Source organism: Mus musculus, chromosome 3 (genome assembly GCF_000001635.26).
Source record: "Mus musculus strain C57BL/6J chromosome 3, GRCm38.p6 C57BL/6J".
NCBI lineage: Eukaryota > Metazoa > Chordata > Mammalia > Rodentia > Muridae > Mus > Mus musculus.
Window position 1 is genome coordinate 62,765,680 of NC_000069.6, and position 22,039 is coordinate 62,787,718.

The 22,039-nt window shown below is 36.8% G+C and overlaps 1 long non-coding RNA gene across 1 annotated transcript in view; it reads left to right on the top strand.

Moving 5' to 3' along the window:
- Nucleotides 1–6,302: 6,302 nt before the first annotated feature.
- Nucleotides 6,303–22,039, top strand: part of Gm40062 — an 88,654-nt gene continuing 72,917 nt past the window's right edge. Inside the window, exon 1 of the long non-coding RNA XR_867337.1 lies at nucleotides 6,303–6,363. This is a non-coding gene — a long non-coding RNA (predicted gene, 40062). The remainder of the gene's footprint in view (nucleotides 6,364–22,039) is intronic.

Here is a 22,039-nt window from a genome sequence, read left to right on the forward strand (position 1 = left end):
TTCTGAGCCCCATTTTTTAATGGGGTTATTTGATTTTATGGAGTCTACCCTCTTGAGTTCTTTATATATATTGGATATTAGTCCCCTGACCAATTTGGGATAGGTAAAGATCCTTTCCCAATAAGTTGGTGGTCTTTTTGTCTTATTGACGGTGTCTTTTGCCTTGCAGAAGCTTTGCAATTTTATGAAGTCCCATTTATCGATTCTCGATCTTACAGCACAAGCCATTGCTGTTCTATTCAGGAATTTTTCCCCTGTACCCATATCTTCGAGGCTTTTCCCTACTTTCTCCTCTATAAGTTTCAGTGTCTCTGGTTTTATGTGGAGTTCCTTAATCCACTTATATTTGACCTGAGTACAAGGAGATACTAATGGATCAATTCGCATTCTTCTACATGATAACAGCCAGTTGTGCCAGCACCATTTGTTGAAAATGCTGTCTTTTTTCCACTGGATGGTTTTAGCTCCCTTGTCAAAGATCAAGTGACCATAGGTGTGTGGGTTCATCTCTGGGTCTTCAATTCTGTTCCATTGGTCTACCTGTCTGTCACTATACCAGTACCATGCAGTTTTTATCACAATTGCTCTGTAGTAAAGCTTTAGGTCAGGCATGGTGATTCCACCAGAGGTTCTTTTATCCTTGAGAAGAGTTTTTGCTATCCTAGGTTTTTTGTTATTCCAGATGAATCTGCCGATTGCCCTTTCTAATTCGTTGAAGAATTGAGTTGGAATTTTGATGGGGATTGCATTGAATCTGTAGATTGCTTTTGGCAAGATTGCCATTTTTACTATATTGATCCTGCCGATCCATGAAGATGGGAGATCTTTCCATCTTCTGAGATCTTCTTTAATTTCTTTCTTCAGAGACATGAAGTTCTTGTCATACAGATCTTTCACTTCCTTAGTTAGAGTCACACCTAGGTATTTTATATTATTTGTGGCTATTGAGAAGGGTGTTGTTTCCCTAATTTCTTTCTCAGCCTGTTTGTCCTTTGTGTAGAGAAAGGCCATTGACTCATTTGAGTTAATTTTATATCCAGCTACTTCACTAAGCTGTTTATCAGGCTTAGGAGTTCTCTGGTGGAATTTATAGGGTCACATATATATATACTGTCATATCATCTGCAAAACGTGATATTTTGACTTCTTCCTTTCCAATTTCTATCCCCTTGATCTCCTTTTATTGTCTAATTGCTCTGTCTAGGACTTCAAGTACAATGTTTAATAGGTAGGGAAAGAGTGGACAGCCTTGTCTAGTCCCTGATTTTAGTGGGATTGCTTCAAGCTTCTCACCATTTACTTTGATGCTGGCTACTGGTTTGCTGTAGATTGCTTTTATCATGTTTAGGTATGGGCCTTGAATTCCTGATCTTTCCAAGACTTTTATCATGAATTCGTGTTGGATTTTGTCAAACGCTTTCTCAGCATCTAACGAGATGATCATGTGGTTTTTGTCTTTGAGTTTGTTTATATACTGGATTACGTTGATGGATTTCCGTATATTGAAGCATCCCTGCATCCCTGGGATGAAACCTACTTGGTCAGGATGGATGATTATTTTGATGTGTTCTTGGATTCGGTTAGCAAGAACTTTTTGAGGATTTTTGCATCAATATTCATCAGGGATATTGGTCTGAAGTTCTCTATCTTTGTGGAGTCTTTTTGTGGTTTAGGTATCAGAGTAATTGTGGCTTCATAGAATGAGTTGGGTAGAGTACCTTCTGTTTCTATTTTGTGGAATATTTTGTGAAGAAATGGGATTAGATCTTCTTTGAAGGTCTGATAGAACTCTGCACTAAACCCATCTGGTCCTGGGCTTTTTTTGGTTGGGAGACTATTAATGACTGCTTCTATTTCTTTGGGGGATATCGGGCTGTTTAGATCATTAACCTGATCTTGATTCAACTTTAGTACCTGGTATCTGTCTAGAAACTTGTCCATTTCATCCAGGTTTTCCAGTTATGTTGAGTATAGCCTTTTGTCGAAGGATCTGATGGTATTTTGGATTTCTTCAGGATCTGTTGTTATGTCTCCCTTTTCATTTCTGATTTTGTTAATTAGAATGCTTTCCCTGTGCCCTCTAGTGAGTCTGGCTAAGGGTTTGTCTATCTTGTTGATTTTCTCAAAGAACCAGCTCCTCGATTGGTTGATTCTCTGAATAGTTCTTCTTTTTTCCACTTGGTTGATTTCACTCCTGAGTTTGATTATTTCCTGCCGTCTACTCCTCTTGGGTGAATTTGCTTCCTTTTGTTCTAGAGTTTTTAGGTGTGTTTTCAAGCTGCTAATGTATGCTCTCTCTAGTTTCTTTTTGGAGGCACTCAGAGCTATGAGTTTTCCTCTGAGAAATGCTTTCATTGTGTACCATAATTTTGGGTATGAAGTGGCTTCATTTTCATTGAACTCTAAGAAGTTCTTAATTTCTTTCTTTATTCCTTCCTTGACCAAGGTATCATTGAGAAGAGTGTTGTTCAGTTTCCAGGTCAATGTTGGCTTTCTATTATTTATTTTGTTATTGAAGATCAGCCTTAGTGCATGGTCATCTGATAGGATGCATGGGACATTTCAATATTTTTGAATCTGTTGAGGCCTGTTTTGTGACCTATTATGTGGTTAATTTTGGAGAAGGTACCATGAGGTGCTGAGAAGAAGGTATATCCTTTTGTTTTAGGATAAAATGTTCTGTAGATATCTGTCAAATCCATTTGTTTCATAACTTCTGTTAGTTTCACTGTGTCCCTGTTTAGTTTCTGTTTCCATGATCTGTCCATTGGTGAAAGTGGTGTGTTGAAGTCTCCCACTATTATTGTGTGAGGCGCAATGTGTGCTTTGAGCTTTACTAAAGTTTCTTTAACGAATGTGGCTGCCCTTGTATTTGGAGCATAGATATTCAGAATTGATAGTTCCTCCTGGAGGATTTTAACTTTGATGAGTATGAAGTACCCCTCCTTGTCTCTTTTGATGACTTTTGGTTGTAAGTCAATCTTACCAGATATTAGGATGGCTATTCCAGCTTGTTTCTTCATACCATTTGCTTGGAAAATTGTTTTCCAGCCTTTCATTCTGAGGTAGTGTCTATCTTTTTCTCTGAGATGAGTTTCCTGTAAGCAGCAAAATGTTGGGTCTTGTTTGTGTAGCCAGTTTGTTAGTCTATGTCTTTTTATTGGGGAGTTAAGACCATTGATATCAAGAGATATTAAGCAAAAGTAATTGTTGCTTCCTGTTATTTTTGTTGTTAAAGTTGGCATTCTGTTCTTGTGGCTGTCTTCTTTTAGGTTTGTTGAGGGATTTCCTTCTTGTTTTTTCTAGGGCATCGTTCCCGTCCTTGTATTGTTTTTTTTCTGTTATTATCCGTTGAAGGGCTGGATTCGTGGAGAGATAATGGGTGAATTTAGTTTTGTCGTGGATTACTTTGGTTTCTCCATCTATGGTAATTGAGAGTTTGGCTGGGTATAGTATCCTGGGCTGGAATTTGTGTTCTCTTAGTGTCTGTATAACATCTGTCCAGGCTCTTCTGGCTTTCATAGTCTCTGGTGAAAAATCTGGTGTAATTCTGATAGGCTTGCCTTTATATATTACTTGACCTTTTTCCCTTACTGCTTTTAGTATTCTATCTTTATTTAGTGCATTTGTTGTTCTGATTATTATGTGTTGGCAGGAATTTCTTTTCTGGTCCAGTCTATTTGGAGCTGTAGGCTTCTTGTATGTTCATGGGCATCTCTTTCTTTAGATTTGGGAAGTTTTCTTCAATAATTTTGTTGAAGATGTTTCCTGGTCCTTTGAGTTGAAAATCTTCATTCTCATCCACTCCTATTATCCGTAGGTTTGGTCTTCTCATTGTGTCCTGGATTTCCTGGATATTTTGAGTTAGGATCTTTTTGCATTTTCCATTTTCTTTGATTGTTGTGCCAATGTTCTCTATGGAATCTTCTGCACCTGAGATTCCCTTTCCATCTCTTGTATTCTGTTGCTGATGCTCGCATCTATGGTTCCAGATTTCTTTCCTAGGGTTTCTACCTCCAGTGTTGCCTCACTTTGAGTTTTTTTACTGTGTCTACTTCCCTTTTTAGGTCTAGTATGGTTTTGTTCATTTCTATCACCTATTTGGATGTGTTTTCCTGTTTTTCTATAAGGACTTGTAACTCTTTAGCAGTGTTCTCCTGTATTTCTTTAAGTGAGTTATTAAAGTCCTTCTTGATGTCCTCTACCATCATCATGAGATATGCTTTTAAATCTGGGTCGATGTTTTCGGGTGTGTTGGGTGCCCTGGACTGGGCGAAGTGGGAGTGCTGGGTTCTGATGATGGTGAGTGGTCTTGGTTCCTGTTAGTAAGATTCCTATGTTTACCTTTCGCCATCTGGTAATCTCTGGAATTAGTTGTTATAGTTGACTCTGTTTAGAGATTGTTCTTCTGTTGATTCTGTTACCGTCTATCAGCAGACCTGGGAGACAGACTCTTTCCTCTGAGTTTTAGTGCTCAGAGTACTCTCTGCTGGCAAGCTCTCCTCTTACAGGTAAGGTGAGCAGATATCTTATGTTTGGACCTCCTCCTGGCTGAAGAAGAAGGCCCAAAACAGGACCTTTCCCAGAAGCTGTGTTTCTTTGGCAGGTCCCAGAAGCTGTCTGCTTCTGTGGTGCACACTCTCACCTGTGCAGACTAAGTTCCTAAGTTCGGCGGAGTCCCGGAACCAAGATCACAACACCAGATCTTATTTAGAATATTAATGAGCTTAAAACTTACACAATCTTTTCAATTTTATAATTTATGAATGAAACGTGGGTCAAAACCTCAATGAAATATTTCATACTTAAGTAAATTTCTTTTCTTATTTTTAAATTTTGTAATTATTCAATTTAGATGCCAATCTAAAAACATTTATACTAAATTAAAAAAAAAACTGGAAAGAACCCTAAATATCATTGTATTAATTCCCTTTTTATACTTGTGGAAAAAGAAAAAAAGAGAAACAAACAAACAAAAAACAAAAACAACAACAACAAAAAATCAACAGAAGTAACCAGAGGGGTAAAGTCTTATTTTGGGCTCACAATTCAGGGTGATGCCAGTGTGGTCAAGAAGGTGTAAGGGCAGTACACATGGAGAAAATCATTGATCCCAAAGCCTGTGTCCAGTGACTAACTTCCTTCAGGAAGGCTTCCCTGTTGATTTTTCTGACCTGTGGAGACCTTGTCTGCTGGACCTGGGATCTGAGGACCTGAAAGAGTGGGATGGACTAGAGTCTAATACTGTACACAACCTTATTTCAGTTTCAGTGTCCTTTTAGATATGAATGTAACGAAGTAAACAGTGATCCAAAGAAGGTTGAGTTCAGAAAAACAGTCAGAAAAACATGTAGATAAACCCCATGTAAGCACATACACTAAATATTAACAGAGCAGCCCTGCTCCTGAAGCAATCATTAATTGAGAGCCCCAGGAATATTTCCAAGTGTTAACAGAACTTACTCTGTGTTTATAGATATCTAAAATCATAAAATAAGTCAGTAAAAAAGAGATAGAAACATAAACTAATAAATCAAGGTGATTGCTTTGAGAGGGAGTAGATATTTTGTTAATTAGAGTTCAAGAGGTTGTTGAAGGTGGCAAATGTGAGGGCTCATAAACTTCTATTAACTTTTTCCCACCCATTAATAGTTAATGTCACCGAATAAGAGGTGACATCACTTAAGTTAGAGTTTTTCTCACAATATCAATGCAATGTTTTTCTTTCATCGGTTTCCCAGTTAAGTAATTGTTTAAAACTATTCTAATGAAATGACATACACTTCAATGGCTTTAGAGACACACAGTATTTAAGCAGTGGTCACTTTCTTTTATAACACATGCTTTAATTATCATACTAGCCAAGACACCTTTCACTAAGTGTTCTTTAAAAACCTACAGAAATTTCCAGCTAGATGAGGGAGGAAAGGATAAACACTCTGCAAGAACTCAGACCTGGCGGGATGTAGTACTGTAAATAAAGGCAACCAGACATGACAGAATAAAATATGACAAAGAACTGAGCTGTAAAGGTCATGGCACATAGTGAGATGAAGTAATGATGGGTCACTGAGCCTGGCTAAATCTGCAGAGGAAAAGCTCCTCCTACCATGCGTGGTGGTAGGCAATGCTTTCTGTATCCTCCACTCAAAAGAAATAGAAATGCTGATTTTTATTTAATGGAGTGCTAGAACCATTTTATTTGTTTCATTTGGTGCCTCTTGCCTTGCATTTGCATATGTTGGAGAGAAAATAAAGACCTGTGTTTTATCTTACTCATTAGTATTTTCTCATCTTTAAAGTATGGAGTTACCCTTTCCATGAGATGCTGGGATATATGGTGTCTATGCAGAGATGACCTAGGTAAGTAAAGAAGTGTCAATTTTTGATAAAAAGACAGGTGAGACAGCAGCAATCACACACTGTCCCTGTGGAAGTGCCTCTCTTTACCATGCATACAGTCTTGTGTTTTGATTTTCTTTTTCAAATCATATTCAACACAGAGAGATAGTGTTGCTAGGTTTCCAGATCCTATAGGGTTATGGAGGTCTGGCACTTCATCGTCAGGATTCTTCATTTGAAAAGAAATGAGGCTGGAATGGGTGTCCTCAAAGGTCACCTTTAGAATTTATAAGCACCTTTTTTTCATCTATTCCATTACAAAAGTGAATTTGTGGGCAAGGCAATATTTTTTATTGAAAAATTTTTGTGCTAAGAAAGGAGTACTGTTTGATATTTTAACTATAATGTATTTCTGTACCAAGGGGGTCATGGTGCTTTTTTAAATACAGTGTTGAACATAATACAAAAATCAGAAAAAAAGGAAAAATAATCCTTATTTCTCTGCCTTTAGCTATCTTAGCCATGACTAAACTGAGGAAAAAAATGGAAGGGAAAGGGTTGGAAAGAGATTATGCAAAGGAAGGATTTGTTTTTGATTTGTTTAGGATATATTTCTATTCAGAATTTTGTTTTATTTTTATGTTAATGTATATATATGGATATATACTTGTGTGCAGATGTATAAACAAATGCACCTGCATGTGAATGTACCTGTGTGATGTCCAGAGCTTGTCATTGGCTGTCTTCTTTGACTGCTCTTCACCTTAGTTTTTTGAGACAGAGTCTCTTACTGAACCTGAAACTCTGAGTAACTATCCACACCTCTCTGCCACTGGAAGTATATGGATGAACCACTAGGCTTGGCTTTTTAAATGTCTGCTGAGGAACTTAACTCCTGTTTTCATCTTTATGTGTCTAGCACTTTACCAACTGAACCATCTCCTTGGTCCCCTAAAATTTTATCTTATTATTTATTTGTTGGTTGGCTTTCAAGACAGTTTTTGTCTGTGTAATAGTCATGGTTGTCCTGAAACTCACTTTGTAGTTCAGGCTGGCCTTCCAAGTGCAGAGGCTAAAGGTATGCATAATGGCCCAACTAAAATCTTGTTTGTTTGTTTTTTAATACAAAACTAATTAAGTGTAATGTGGGTGTGGTTAACAGTGTACAGTAGCCTATAACCTTTTCAAAGGTTTTAAGTGCATATTGACAATTAATGAAAATTATTACAAAGGTGTTTTAGTTGATATCTTTAGAACCTTGTGAGATTGAAAAATATTAAGAGCTGAAGTATAAATGTCAAAATTATATATATATATATATATATATATATATATATATATATATATCACTAAATTTTAATGTATCATTGTATATGAATTCAGAGACTGAAATTCATTAACTGATAGTAACTTCTTCAAAAATAGGCATGTTGATTGATGCCATCCTTGTTCAAAGTACCTTTGGCTTGGCATATTGGTAAGACTTTACAAGTGCAGGTCCTGATGTTAGTAGGAGACTCAATCTCACAGTAATTTATCTGAAACTCTGGCTCTAAAAATCTTTTTGATCCTTCTTTCACAGTGTTCCCCGGTCTTAGTCATGGAGTGTATTATAGATGTAAACATGAGGTCTGAACTCTACAACGCTACATTTTGTTTGGTTGTAGTTTTCTGTACATTTCTGACTTTTGCAAAGAGATGTTTCCTTTATGAGGGGTGAAGATTACATTTATCTCTGGGTGAAGGACACATAGTTACAGATTGTTGTGAGAGATTAGGTTGGTTTAATAAATTAGTTGTAGATTTTCCTCCAGTAACTGATTTCATTAGCACTGAGAGGTTAGCTAAGCTTCAAGTACCAGACATAGTATCCCTCTTGTTAAACAAGCCTTAAAGTCAAATTAGAAAGTTGTTGGTTTCCATAAAGTTATGCATGCCACTACTGTACTATTAAAGTTATTGCATCATGCTGATTGTTGTTGTGGTTCATGGTTGTTATAGCAGGGTAGGACTGTTGGTAGGATCTTTAGAAGCTTGCATGTTGCTTTCTGGTACCAAAAAAGCTAATTTGCTTTGATATTGTTGTCTCTATTATTATTTACCATCTTCTTTCTTTCTCCTTTATTTCCTTCCCTGTCCCTTCCCTAAGAAGCAGTGTCTTTCTTATTTCCCCCACTACATCACCAGTACCTGTGAGTTTGAGGTCAGCCTAGTCTACATAGTAAATTCCTGGCCAGCCTGGATACTTGGTAGGACCTTGTCTCAAAATAAAAAATTTAAAAATGAAAGAAATTTTAAAAAGATGACTATTAGCATTAAAAACAACTAAAAGAATTTCATGACTAGGAAAAGCTAACTTCATATTATTAAATGTAGACTGATCCTTTAAGAAAATTATGGAAACCATTTCTTTTTCAATTTCCACACATTTACAAATCTGGGAATCTCACTAAAATGCAGGATCTGAGATCGTGTTTTGAGGTAGAAATTGAGGTTTTTGCCCTTCTCACAGGTTCCCAAATGATGTCAATACTGGTAGACATTTGTACCACAGTTTGGAGTGCAAATTACTTAACATGTTTACATACTGCCCACACTCTGTATATTTCAAATGGTTGCTGCTAACATTTATTATACCTTATGTGCTGGCTTGACTAAGAATGGCTGTTCTAGGCACATGTATTTAAGTGTTTATCCACCAGGGAGTAGAACTGTTTGAAAAAATTAGAAGGATTAGGAGGTGTGCCTTAGTTGGAGAGAGTGTGGCACTGGGGGTGGGCTTTGAGGAGTCATAAGCTCATGTGAGGCATGGGCTCTCATTCTTTGCTTACAGATCAGGATGTAGCTCTCAGCTGCTTCTTCAGCACCACACCTGCCTACCACCATGCTCCCTGCTATGATGATAATGAACTAAGTTCTTAGAGTTGGCTTTGTCATAGTGTCTCGTCACAGAAATAAAACAGTGGCCAAGACACTTTATAATAACTAAGACAGGGAAATCAGGAAGGTATCATTATCAAAATATTAAAAGTATTACAAGCCAGACAGTGGTGGCACACGCCTTTAATCCCAGCACTTGGGAGGGAAAGGCAGACAGATTTCTGAGTTCGAGGCCAGCCTGGTCTACAAAGTGAGTTCCAGGACATCCAGGGCTATACAGAGAAACCCTGGCTTGAAAAACAACAACAACAACAACAACAAAAAGTATTACATATTCACAATTCTACTGGTTTCCATCATATAGTATTGAACCTTTCCAAAGAGATTATTATTCCTAACAGAAACATAGATGATAACAAAGTATTAACTAGAATATTAAGATTTTTAAATTTTGAATTATGTGTGTCTTATTTGTGTTTCACTTTATTTTTTTAATTCTAAGATATATTATTTATGGATTCCAATACAATTCCCAACAAAATTTCAAAACAACTCTTAACAGAAATATAAGAAACACTCTTATATTTCATATGGAAACATAAAAGACCCAGGATAACAGAACAAATATCCTGAAAACTTGAAAACAAGAGTTGATATTGGAAAGAATCACCATCTCAAAGCCTAAAAGAGGAATTAGTACCTTACATGACAACAGAGGCTGTACTGTCTGATTTTGTGTATCAATTTGACACAGGCTGGAGTTATTACAGAGAAGGGAGCTTCAGTTGGGGAAATACCTCCATGAGATCCGGCTGTGGGGCATTTTCTCAATTAATGATCAAGGGGGAAGGCCCCTCGTGGGTGGTACTATCTCTGAACTGGTAGTCTTGGTTCTATAAGAAAGCAAGCTGAGCAAGACAGGGGCAGCAAGCCAGTAAGTGACATCCCTCCATGGCCTCAGCATGAGCTCCTGCTTCCTGATCTGCTTGAGTTTCAGTCCTGACTTCCTCTGGTGTTGAACAACAATGTGGAAGTATAAGCTGATTAAACCTTTTCCTCCCACAACTTGCTTCTTGGTCATGATGTTTGTGCAGGAATAGAAACCCTGACTAAGTCAAGGCCAAGAATTGGTAGCTGGTCTGGTTACCCATCTCAGGGAGAACCTACTACTATTATTCTGCTAAATAAACACAGATTAAACTAATTTCTAATATTTTCTGTTCTAGTAGATTAGTTCAACTCTCAAATTTAATTAGAGATTTTTTTTTTTTTTTTTTTTTTTTTTGCAATAGCTAGCAATTAACTCAGGAACCCAAACTGGTCAAGTTGCTACAAATATCAGACTGTGGAGAGTCCTTAGCACTAAATGCCACATCTCCCTTACATACCTATATCACATGGCTCAGAGCTTTTTTTGTAAGAGTCCATGATTCACCAAAGACTGATACCCTGGACTCAGATAAGTATGTAAAGAGTGTTTTATTCTGTAGAAGCCCAGCATGCTGGGGTCTCCCATTACCAAGATGGAGAAACAACCTAGTGAGCTCACAGGTCTGATTTAAAATCCAATTGGTGGATTCTGGGGTAGGTGACTTTATCTTGCTCCTTCTCTATTGACATTCCATTACTGGGCATGGGGGTTGGAAACTGTGGCTAGGGAGGTCTAGAAACTGCTGCTGACTCATTGTCCTTGCTTCAGGCCGGGTAGTGGGGCAGCTTCTGAAGCCTGGACTTGCCTGGACTTTCCCAGTTCTTGGAAACAGATTTAGGCCTCTTTTCCTGAACTGCCAATTTGAAGCCCATCATGAAGTCAGCCCAGCCTTCTCACTTTATACCTGCTTACTCACTCTTCCCACTGCCAGTTCTGATGCCTGTTCTGCTTCTGTTTCCCTGTAACATTTTCAACTTTTTACTTATGATTCATAACTCTAGCTAAAATCTGAAAAGTATATTTACTAAATAAAAATAACCATTTCTTGAACTTTTATGTTTCAGTATTTCTTAATTTTTTATTGTTCTGGCAAAAATTAGACCCTTTAACATTCACTTGCTTTAGCTATAACAACAAAAAACTATTATGAAATTCAATAATTAATTCATTTTCAAATTAACTACAAAGAAAAGTAGACTCATCCCTAGTAAACACTGTCCAAAACTAACATTTGTATTTACTCATTAAAACATTATATTATGACAAATAACTTACAGTTTACCTTCCTAAAATAACTGAAATTTTAGATTGGTGAATTGGATAATCACCTTATTTATTGCCTGGAGATTCCCAAATCTGTATCTCAAGACCTGTAAGTGAGCTCCAAGCAGCTCTAGTCCTTACAGCAAGACATTTATTTCACATTGTCATTTGAAAATGTCACAGGTACATCTGCTTCTACACATTCTTAAATATGTCTGCCACCTCCTATAGCACATGCATTCATCTCTCCTACTGAATAGCTGTCAACTGACCACTCGCTGTTCAAACTTCATGTCTCTCTGGTTAACTTCTGATGTCAGCATCCATCCAATCAAATACCAGTTCCTAGACCTATCCTCTCAGTCAGTCCTCTTTTCACCATCCTGGATAAGGTCTATCTTTGGTTCAGAATCATATCATTGCCTTCCAGATTCCCTATAGCCTCTAAATCAGCAGTGTGGGTTTAAAAACTTGTATCTAATTTCTCCCTTTTTTTCTGGATTTCTTAAAAATTGGATATTTTATTCATTTACATTTCAAATGTTACCTCCTTTCCTGGTTTCCCCTCCAGAAACCCCCTATCCCATCCCCTGCCCCTGCTTCTACGAGGGTGCTCCCACACCCACCCACCCACCCACCTCCCCGCCCTGGAATTTCCCTACACTGGGGCATCAAGCCTTCACAGTGACCAAGGGCCATCCACAGACTGTCCCACCTGGAGATCTATCCCACATACAGCCACCAAACCCAGACACTATTGTGGATGACAAGAAGTACATGCTGACAGGAGCCTGATATAGCTGTCTCCTGAAAAGCTCTGCCAGAGCCTGACTTATACAGAGGCGGATGTAAACCCCTTTAGCTCCTTTAGTCTTTTCTCTACCTCCTCCACTTGGAACCCTGTGATCAGCTCAATGGTTAGCTGAGATCATCTGCCTCTGTATAAGGCCTTTCCTTTAGTCTTTGCTCCACACTTTGTCTCCATATTTCTTCCTGTGAGTATTTTGTTCCCCCTTCTAAGAAGAGCTGTAGCATCTACACTTGGGTCTTCCTTCTTGGGCTTCATACGATTTGTAAATTGAATCTTGGGTATTCCAAACTTTTGGGCTAATATCTATTTATCAGTGTGTGCACACCATGAGTGTTCTTTTGTGACTAGGCTACCTCACACAGGATGATATTTTCTAGTTTGCCTAAGAATTTCATGAAGTCATTGTTTTTAACAGCTGAGTAGTACTCTATTGTGTAAATGTACCACATTTTCTGCATCCATTCCTCTGTTGAAGGACATCTGGGTTCTTTCCAGCTTCTGGCTGTTATAAATAAGGCTGCTATGAACATAGTGGAGCATGTGTCCTTATTACAAGTTGGATATGCCCAGAAGAGGTATTGCTGAATTCTCAGGTAATAAATACTATGTCCAATTTTCTGAGGAACCACTAGACTGATTTCCAGAGTGGTTGTACCAGTTTGCAATCCCACAACTATGGAGGAGTGTTCCTCTTTTTCCATACCCTCACCTTGCTGGTGGCTACCCTCAGTTCCCCATTGCTACATATCTTTGTTCAAATTCCTGATCCTCTGTATAGCATCCCTGTCTCCTCCCATACCTGATCCTGCCCCCCTTTTCTCCTCCCCCTCCTCTCTCCATCCCAAGTCCCTCTCACCGTCTATCTCCCATGAGTATTTTGTTCCCCTTTCTAAGATGGACTGAAGCATCTATACTTGGTCTTCCTTCTTCTTGAGCTTCATATGGTCTGTGAATTATATCTTCGGAATTCTGAGCTTTTGGATTAATCAGTGTCTAATCTCTCTTCTTATCCTAAAGACTTACAGTTCAATTCTTTGTATTGCACCAGTGACACCATTCAATATCCTATTACATAGTCAATTATTAGTAGAAAATAGGTTTTTATTCTTAAATTCTCTTTTTTTCTTTTACCACAGAAATACTCTTCCATACCTTGTATGAGTCTTGGCTTCTCTTAACACCATAATTTAACACATGCAGGTCCCTTTGCTTAGATAGAATCCAAATGCTTCTGCTACATATTATTTACTCTTCTTCAGAGCTCTCCATTCTGAGCTTAAATGCAGCCTTAGACTGGGCCAGATGTTCCAACTGTAGTCCACTGGCAACAACATGAATCACTCACCACTTAACTAGACTTCTTGTTGCATATAAACTCTCTAAAAAGCAGGTACTTCACCAATCCCTTTCCAGTGCTTAAGTTATCATCAAATAGGTAATAGTCACTTAGCATAGAATTAGCCATCTGAAGATAATAGAAAAATTACAACAAAATATGTTAAAACATACTCTTAAAGAATATTTGATGACAAGGGAAATGCTGGTATAAGGAAAAATTATATGTGATAAGATTAAATTATATAATTTTGACTTTGCAAAGTAAGATGTATGAGTAAAATGGATGCTCTTATATTGAAATAACTAAAAGCATACTGAATATTAATACAACATATATTTTGTTGGCAATCATATGATTTGATTCAGGTATATCCTTGTCAACTATTCAGAATTAACGCATATTAACTCTTAAACCAAAAAACTATTCTAAGAAAGAAATTAATTTTTAAGTATTCTAATGAATCACAAAAAATTTAAAATACTGCTTTCTAATTCATTACAAGAATTATTTTGGATAAAATATTTTATATTTTCTGGTTATATTTTGAGAAACATAAGACGTTTTTCAAATGAAGTCTGGTAATCTTGGTTTCATAGAGCTTCTCTTCGACTTGGAGACATGAATGGACACTTAAAATGCCTTTTTTTTTTAACCTTACTGGTATTATTAAAAAAAAAAAACCTTTTTTTTTCTTCCAAGTAATTATTTCTGAAAACATTTTCATATTATATCAATTAGGCTTTTAGAAAGTTGAAATTTTTCCATACTTAAATTTAGAGAATATAAAATTCCTAACCATTTCATAGAGATGCTATATTGTAGTATGTGTTAGTAAGCAGCCACAGCTTGCCATGGGATATGAATTTCTTCACAGTAGAAAAATACACAAAACGAAAGGAATATAGGTATTACTATCTCTTAACGAAATAATTCTGGATGGCTTATTAGTCTTTCAATTGTATTGTTACCTTTTTAGTTACATATCAGAAGTTGTTCTAAAGTAAAACCCTAAGCATTAGTCATTACAATTAGTTTTGACTTCTTTACTGAAAAACGTTGGTAGATGATCTTTATCTATTTGGCAGAACAAAAATTCCAAGAACATAAAGTGGATAAGATAAAACCCCTGTCCTTTAGGTGCTCATAGCATGCCAAGGGAGACTATCAAGATGATGGATGTGACAAAGAAAACCACATTCTGCTCTCTAAGAAAAAAACAGGCACCTACAGCTCAGAAGAGACTGATGAAGGTGCCATGGAAGTCTTTCCCTTCTGATTCTTCATGGGTGTAAGTTACCATCATCTGTTACCTGGGTCAATAAGATTACCCTTCCTTTGTCATGCTGTTTGCTCTCATGCTCCAAAAAAAAAAAAAAAAAAAAAAAAGTGGTGTTTTCAACATGGCAGCCAGCCAGATACTGTTCCAGCCATATCCTTGCCTGTAAAAGTCTTCCAGTAGCTCCCTTCTTTACTAGGACTAACGATCAAAGTCTCTCTGAGTTTTTCCTGATTGCCACACCCCTCCCCAAATGCATTTTCACTTTTGTTCATTCCCCCTATGGTTGTTTGAATGAGAGATGCCTCCTTCACACATTAAAACATGGAGTCTGTGTTGGTGGCACTGTCTAGGGAGGTTATGGAACCATTTTGAAGATGAAGGCTTGCTGGAAAAATTACACACTGGACACAGGTTTTGAGGCTTATTGCTTTCTTCCACTTCTAGTGTTCTTTCCTGTTTGTGAATAAAATGTGACTATTCAGCTTCTTATAGTTGCTGAGATCCATGAATTTCCATCATCCTGGACTCTCCCTTTGGCAACATAGGCAAAATTAACTATCTCTCTTTTGGTCATGGTATTTTGTCAGGAACAGAAAAGTAACTAATACACTTCCTTTCACTCAGTCTGTGAAGTCACATTAACCATTATGCAATTCTTCAACTATTATACTTCCATACTGGGGGGATATGTCATCTGTCTTGACCCTAGAGAGCATTTTCCTCACTTCCTTAAATCTTGACAATGAGTAACCTTTTATATGAAGACTACCTTCATAAGTTGACCACCCAAAACTTCTACATTCAAACAATATCATTATGATAGTTTGCCTTTAGTTTTCTTATCTGCATTTTACAGCATTGTTTGTGTAAAAATTATATCAAATTATTTACCTTTCTGTTCCTAAGATATATGAACATTCTATTAAAATACTGAATCCACTTATCCAAAGGTCTTGCACATTTTAAATGTATAAAAATATTTAACAAAGAAAATAAATCTTATTGTCATAGTGACACATTAGTTTTTATTAATTCAGAATTTGAAATCATTTCTCAATTCACTTAAAATGTATCTTGGTATTTTCTAATTAGAAATTGGAATTTATTTATAACCATAAAACTTTTAAAAAGTTATCAGAGAAAAGGAAGACCAGCCTCTTTAGAGAAGCTTTCAATAGTGCTTCTAAAAAACTGAATTTGCATGTAGTACATAAATAAAATGCTTAATTTCAGATTAAAATGCCTCTTTGTGGTTTTGGCAGTTATTTTTTGGTGTAGTTAGATGTTAGAAAATTGCATTTACTTTAAATTGGTGTATTTCTCCAACTTGAATTAGTTTTGGGTGGGACTTTATGACTAATTATTTTACATTAAAGACCAATTTAAATATCATTTAAAAACTCATATGTGGTTATAAAATGAGTATACCAAGGATGTATTCTCCAGCTTTATAAAATCTGATATTCTAAGAGTCTTCAGTGTCTGGTGGAAGGCACTAATAAGAGCTTTTAATCTCCCTAATGGCTAAAATTGTTCTGTTGGAAAGGCATATGAATTATTAAAAGGAACTTGAGTACTCATTATTTCCCTAAGCATTTCAGTGACTTTAGAAACAGGAACTAGAAACATAGTAAGCTACAAAACTTATGAAATAATTTCTGCTAAACCTCAGAAGAGGTTTAAGAATCAGAAAATGTTACAGCTATTCAGCAGACATACAAATTTCTTATTTTCTCCAATTAAGTCTATGTGATGCCTTCACTGGGCAACCAAATGTGTGGGAACTGTAGATAAAGTTGAAGTATGTTCTGTACTGTGATAGTTTATTTTAACTCTACACCTTAAGCAAGTCACTTTACATATGACAATGGATTTGTTAAGTTGTTGGGAAGATATTCAGTTTAGTCTTTGGTCATAGACTTTTTTAAAAAAATGAAATATAAAGTTTATTTATATGATATATTCAGATCATTGTTTTCCCTCACTCATCTCCATCCAGATCCTTCCTCCACACCTCCCTCTAACTCCATGTCCTTTCTCTTCCTTTTAAGAAAACAGCAATGGCTTGTGCTGTAAGATCGAGAATTGACAAATGGGACCTCATAAAATTGCAAAGCTTCTGTAAGGCAAAAGATACTGTCAATAAGACAAAAAGGCCACCAACAGATTGGGAAGGGATCTTTACTAATCCTAAATCTTATAGGGGACTAATATCCAATTTATACAAAGAACTCAAGAATCTGGACTCCAGAAAATCAAATAACCCCATTAAAAATGGGGTACAGAGTTAAACAAAGAATTCTCAACTGAGGAATACCGAATGGCTGAGAAGCACCTGAAAAAATGTTCAACATCCTTATTTGTAAGAGAATTGCAAATCAAAACAACCCTGAGATTCCACCTCACACCAGTCAGAATGGCTAAGATAAGAAATTCAGGTAACAGCAGATACTGGCACAAATGTAGAGAAAGAGGAATAATCCTCTGTTGCTGGTGGTATTGTAAGCTGGTACAACCACTCTGGAAATCAGTCTGGTTGTTCCTCAGAAAATTGGACATAGTAATATCGGAAGATCCAGCAATACCTTTCCTGGGCATATACACAGAAGACGTTTCAACTTGTTATAAGGACACGTGTTCCACTATGTTCATAGCAGCCTTATTTATAATAGCCAGAAGATGGAAAGAACCCAGATGTCCCTCAACAGAGGAATGGATACAGAAAATGTTGTACATTTACACAATAGACTACTACTCAGCTATTAAAAGCAATGAATTTATGAAATTCTTAGGCAAATGGATGTATCTGGATATTATCCTAAGTGAGCTAACCCAGTCACAAAAGAACACAAATCATATGCACTCACTGATAAGGGGGTATTAGCCCAAAAACTTAGAAAACCCAAGATACAATTTGGAAAACACATGAAACTCAAAAAGAAGGAAGACCAAAGTGTGGATACTTCGTTCCTTCTTAGAATAGGGAACAAAATACCCATGAAAAGAGTCACAGAGTCAAAGTTTGGAGCTAAGATGAAAGGATGGACTATCCAGAGACTACCCCACCAGGGGATCCATCCCGTAATCAGCCACCAAACCCAGACACTATTGAATATGCTAGCAAGATTTTGCTGACAGGACCCTGATATAGCTATCTTTTGTGAGGCTATGTCAGTGCCTGGCAAATATAGAAGTGGATGCTCACAGTCATCTATTGGATGGAACACAGGGCCCCTAATAAAGTAGCGAGAGAAAGTTCCCAAGTAGATAAAGGGGTCTGCAACGCTATAGGAGGAACAATGATATGAACTAACCAGTATCACCCAGAGCTCATGTCTCTAGTGGCATATATAACAGAGGATGCCCTAGTAGGCCATCAATGGGAGGAGAGGCCCTTGGTCTTGCAGAGATTATATGCCTAAGTACAGAGGAATGCCAGGGCCAGGAAGCAGGAATGGGTGGGTTGGGGAGCAGGGCGGGGGGAGGGTATAGGGGACTCGTGGGATAGCATTTGAAATGTAAATACAGAAAATATCTAATAAAAAAAGGCAGATTAAAAAGACAAACAAGAATGAAACAAAACAAACAAACAAACCAAAAGGAAACAAAGAATACAAGGAATACATATACTTTCACACACACACCATTCATAAACATATACAAACAAAACCCATAAAACCATAAAATTGGAAATGATAGCATACAAACAAAAGCAAGTAATAAAAAATGCTGAGACAAAGTAACATATTTTTTAAAATCCCACAAAATTCTTTTGAGTTCATTTTGTGTTAGCCATCTAATATGGTTTGAGTGAAAATGGCATCCACAGGCTCATAAGAAGTGATATTACTTGGATTGGCACATTCTTATTGGAGGAAATTTAGCACTGAAGGTGGGCTTTGGACTTTTAGATGAACAAGGCAGGCCATGTGGCTCACTGTCTCTCTGCCTGATGCCTGGTGATTCAGATGTAGAACTCTCAGCTACCAAGCTAACATCATGTCTGCCTGCATGCTACAACACTTCCCACTATGATGACAATAGACTAAACCTCTGAAATTAAGCCAGTTCTAATTAAAGGTTTTTCTTTAAAAGAGTTACCATGAGCTGGGCATGGTGGCACATGCCTTTAATCCCAGCACTTGGGAGGCAGAGGCAGGAGGATTTCTGAGTTTGAGGCCAGCCTGGTCTACAGAGTGAGTTCCAGGACAGCCAGGACTATACAAAGAAACCCTGTCTTGAAAAACAAAACAAAAAACAAAACAAAACAACAACAAAAAACATAAAAGAGTTACCATGGTCATAATATCTCTTCACAGCAATAGAATACTGATTGATAAACTGGACAAGATGTCTACCTTTAAGTGAGGTTTGCATCTCCAGTGAGACTCAATATGAGAAACCATTGTTTTTGTTTTGTGAGTAGTAGTGAATTAGAGATAGTTTCTTCATTGGACGTTCATGCTTGTGTCTTCTTCCTCGTCTCAGCTCTAGGACCTTGTCTGATTTGAACCAGTGTAAGCCCTGTTAATGCTGCCACAGTCTCTGTAACATCATATGTGCATCAGTTCTGTTGCACTTAGAAGGCTTCTTTCCTTGGTATTCTCTATTAACACTGGCTCTTGCAATTTTTCTGCCTTGCCTTCTGTATAGTTCTCTAAGTCCTGAGAGGAAGGATTTGATGAAGACATTTTATTTAAGACTGAGTTCTCTCCAACATCTTCAGTTCCATATGCCCTGTTCGATTGTAAGTCCCTGTATTAGTTCCCATCTAGAGCGGGTGGATGGTTCTCAGATGATGGTTGAATGAGGCACTGATCTATGTATAGCAGAAGGTTGTTAGGGGTCATTTTATTGTTACCCTCTGGTAGCTGAACAACAGTGTTTGGGCTTCCCCTGAACTCATGTTCTTTATTACCCATGCATGTTTGGGTAATAAAGTTCCATTCTTTCACATGCTAACTTCATGGTTTCTTGTTTGTTTGTTTGTTTGTTTTGTTTAAAAGAAAACAGCTAAATATATTCTATTGTGTAAATGTGCTGCAGTTTTATTTTACATTTGTTCATCAGTGGACATCTAGACGGTTTCCAATTTCTGGCTATTATGAATGGAGCAGCAATGAATCTGGTCTTGGTCTTTTGATCACAGTTCACTTTCGTGACTCAGCATTTGTTTAGCTTTGCCCCAGTGCACTTGAAAAATTTATATTGTTTAGGAAGAAGACATAGTGACATTAAAGATCTATGAATAATTTTAAAGACCAAAGGCTCCTCCCACCCCAATGCAGAAATTATCTAACTGTTAATGAGCTGTGGAGAGAAGCTTTCTAAAGTTCTTCTGTTTAATTAGTTCCATTAAAATTGCACCTCAGACTTTGAGGGATAGATTTGTTATTTGAAAGTTATATAAACACAAGACTACTGAATTTACACAAGTAAACAAATTCTCACTTATCAGATTTGTTAGAGTAACCAAATGACCATGTCAGTGTGTTGGCCTTTCTTCTTAAGCTCCAAGCCAATGAAGAGTTTGAAAAGGTGTTTTTGTGAGTCGTTGGCTTGAAATGAGGAGCCATTTTAAATTTAGGTTCTAAAAGATATTTCAAACTGAGCTGCTATTTTTCCTATCATCTTTCAAAGTTTCATCAATTAGTGTTTGACATGTGTGTGAAGTGATAAGTATTTAACTAACATAATAAGGAAGCAAGAAAGCCATTTGCCTTTCACAGCCTCTTATTTGAAGAACAAAACGAGACAAAACAAAGACAGTGCTTATAGACATTTCCCAATCTTTCTTTTACCCCTAACAAATGAGTTTGTGTTCTGAAATTTGAGGCTTGGAGAGCAGCTGCAGCAAAAGCTGCAAATGATGAATGTGCATTCAGCCTGACTTAATTCACTTGAGCCTTTGGCCACCTGCTTCCATCATTGTTAATTAAATGAACTCAGAATGTGTTGGATGTGATTAACATATACAACATTGCTATGAAGTCTTCGAGGTGCCACAAGCTGAATAATCCCTGAATACTATCAATATCCAATTTAAAGAGAGAGGAGATCAAGTCTTGATCATTTCAGAATGTGTGTCCATGTCATCTTCTACAACCAAATCTTATCTTTTTTCAATTTCTTTATCATAGTACAGGTATAGGAAAAACTCATTAGGGGTGGATTTTGGGCATCCTGGAGAAGATTTTGTGGGTTCCATAGATATTCATCTTGCTCTTTTCTTTTTGCTCTGGTCTCCGAAGTACTGATGGAGACTTTTTGATCCAGACACCAAGGATAGATAATGCTTACTTTCCAATATAACTGCCATGTGTAGAAAATAAGACAGGTGTAGTAAATATCATAAAATGTGCAGTTTATGTTGTTATATTTGCTGGTTTTGTTTTTGAAAGTGCTGCTTCATTTGCCTGTGTGTAATTCCTCCTGTATAAATATGAGTTCAGTGGAAGAAATTTTTCAAGGAATAAGTGGAACGTTTCTGTGTTAAAGATATTTAAAACTCTGACTAAATTGTAGAAATAGAATAACTACCTTTTCTTATTTATCAGTATCATTTACTTGCATTGTTACGGTTAACATAAAAAAACTTACATAAAACACAGCAATAATATATATAATTGTATTATTGTATATATAATGCATATATGCATTTTATGTATATGTATTATTATACAATGTAGAATTACATGCATTATACATTATATATACATATACAATACACACATACACACACATATAGATGTGTGTGTGTGTATCTATCTAATCTATCTATATCTATCTATCTATATATATACATATATCTTATATGGTTTACATTGAAGTAAGGTATTTTAGTTAAAAAATGTTAGCTTTTCTTGTCTCATAAAGAATATGCCTCTTAACTGAGTTGACATTAAATCCAAACAACCCATCATTCCATGTATGCCAACCTTTTCCCATCATTCTTATGTGTTCAAGGTTTTTTCATAGGACATAGAAAGCAAAGACCAACAAAACAATCAACAACAATAGCACCCAATGTACCTAATCAATTGTCAATACCATCATACTCAACTAGTACAAAAGTCTAACTCAGGCACATTGCACATGATAGAGATCATGAATGTTACCATTGCAGTAGCAGAAAGACACTGGCTCACATGGAGTTGAGAGATGGTTATGTGAAGAAGGGTGGGATAATGGTTC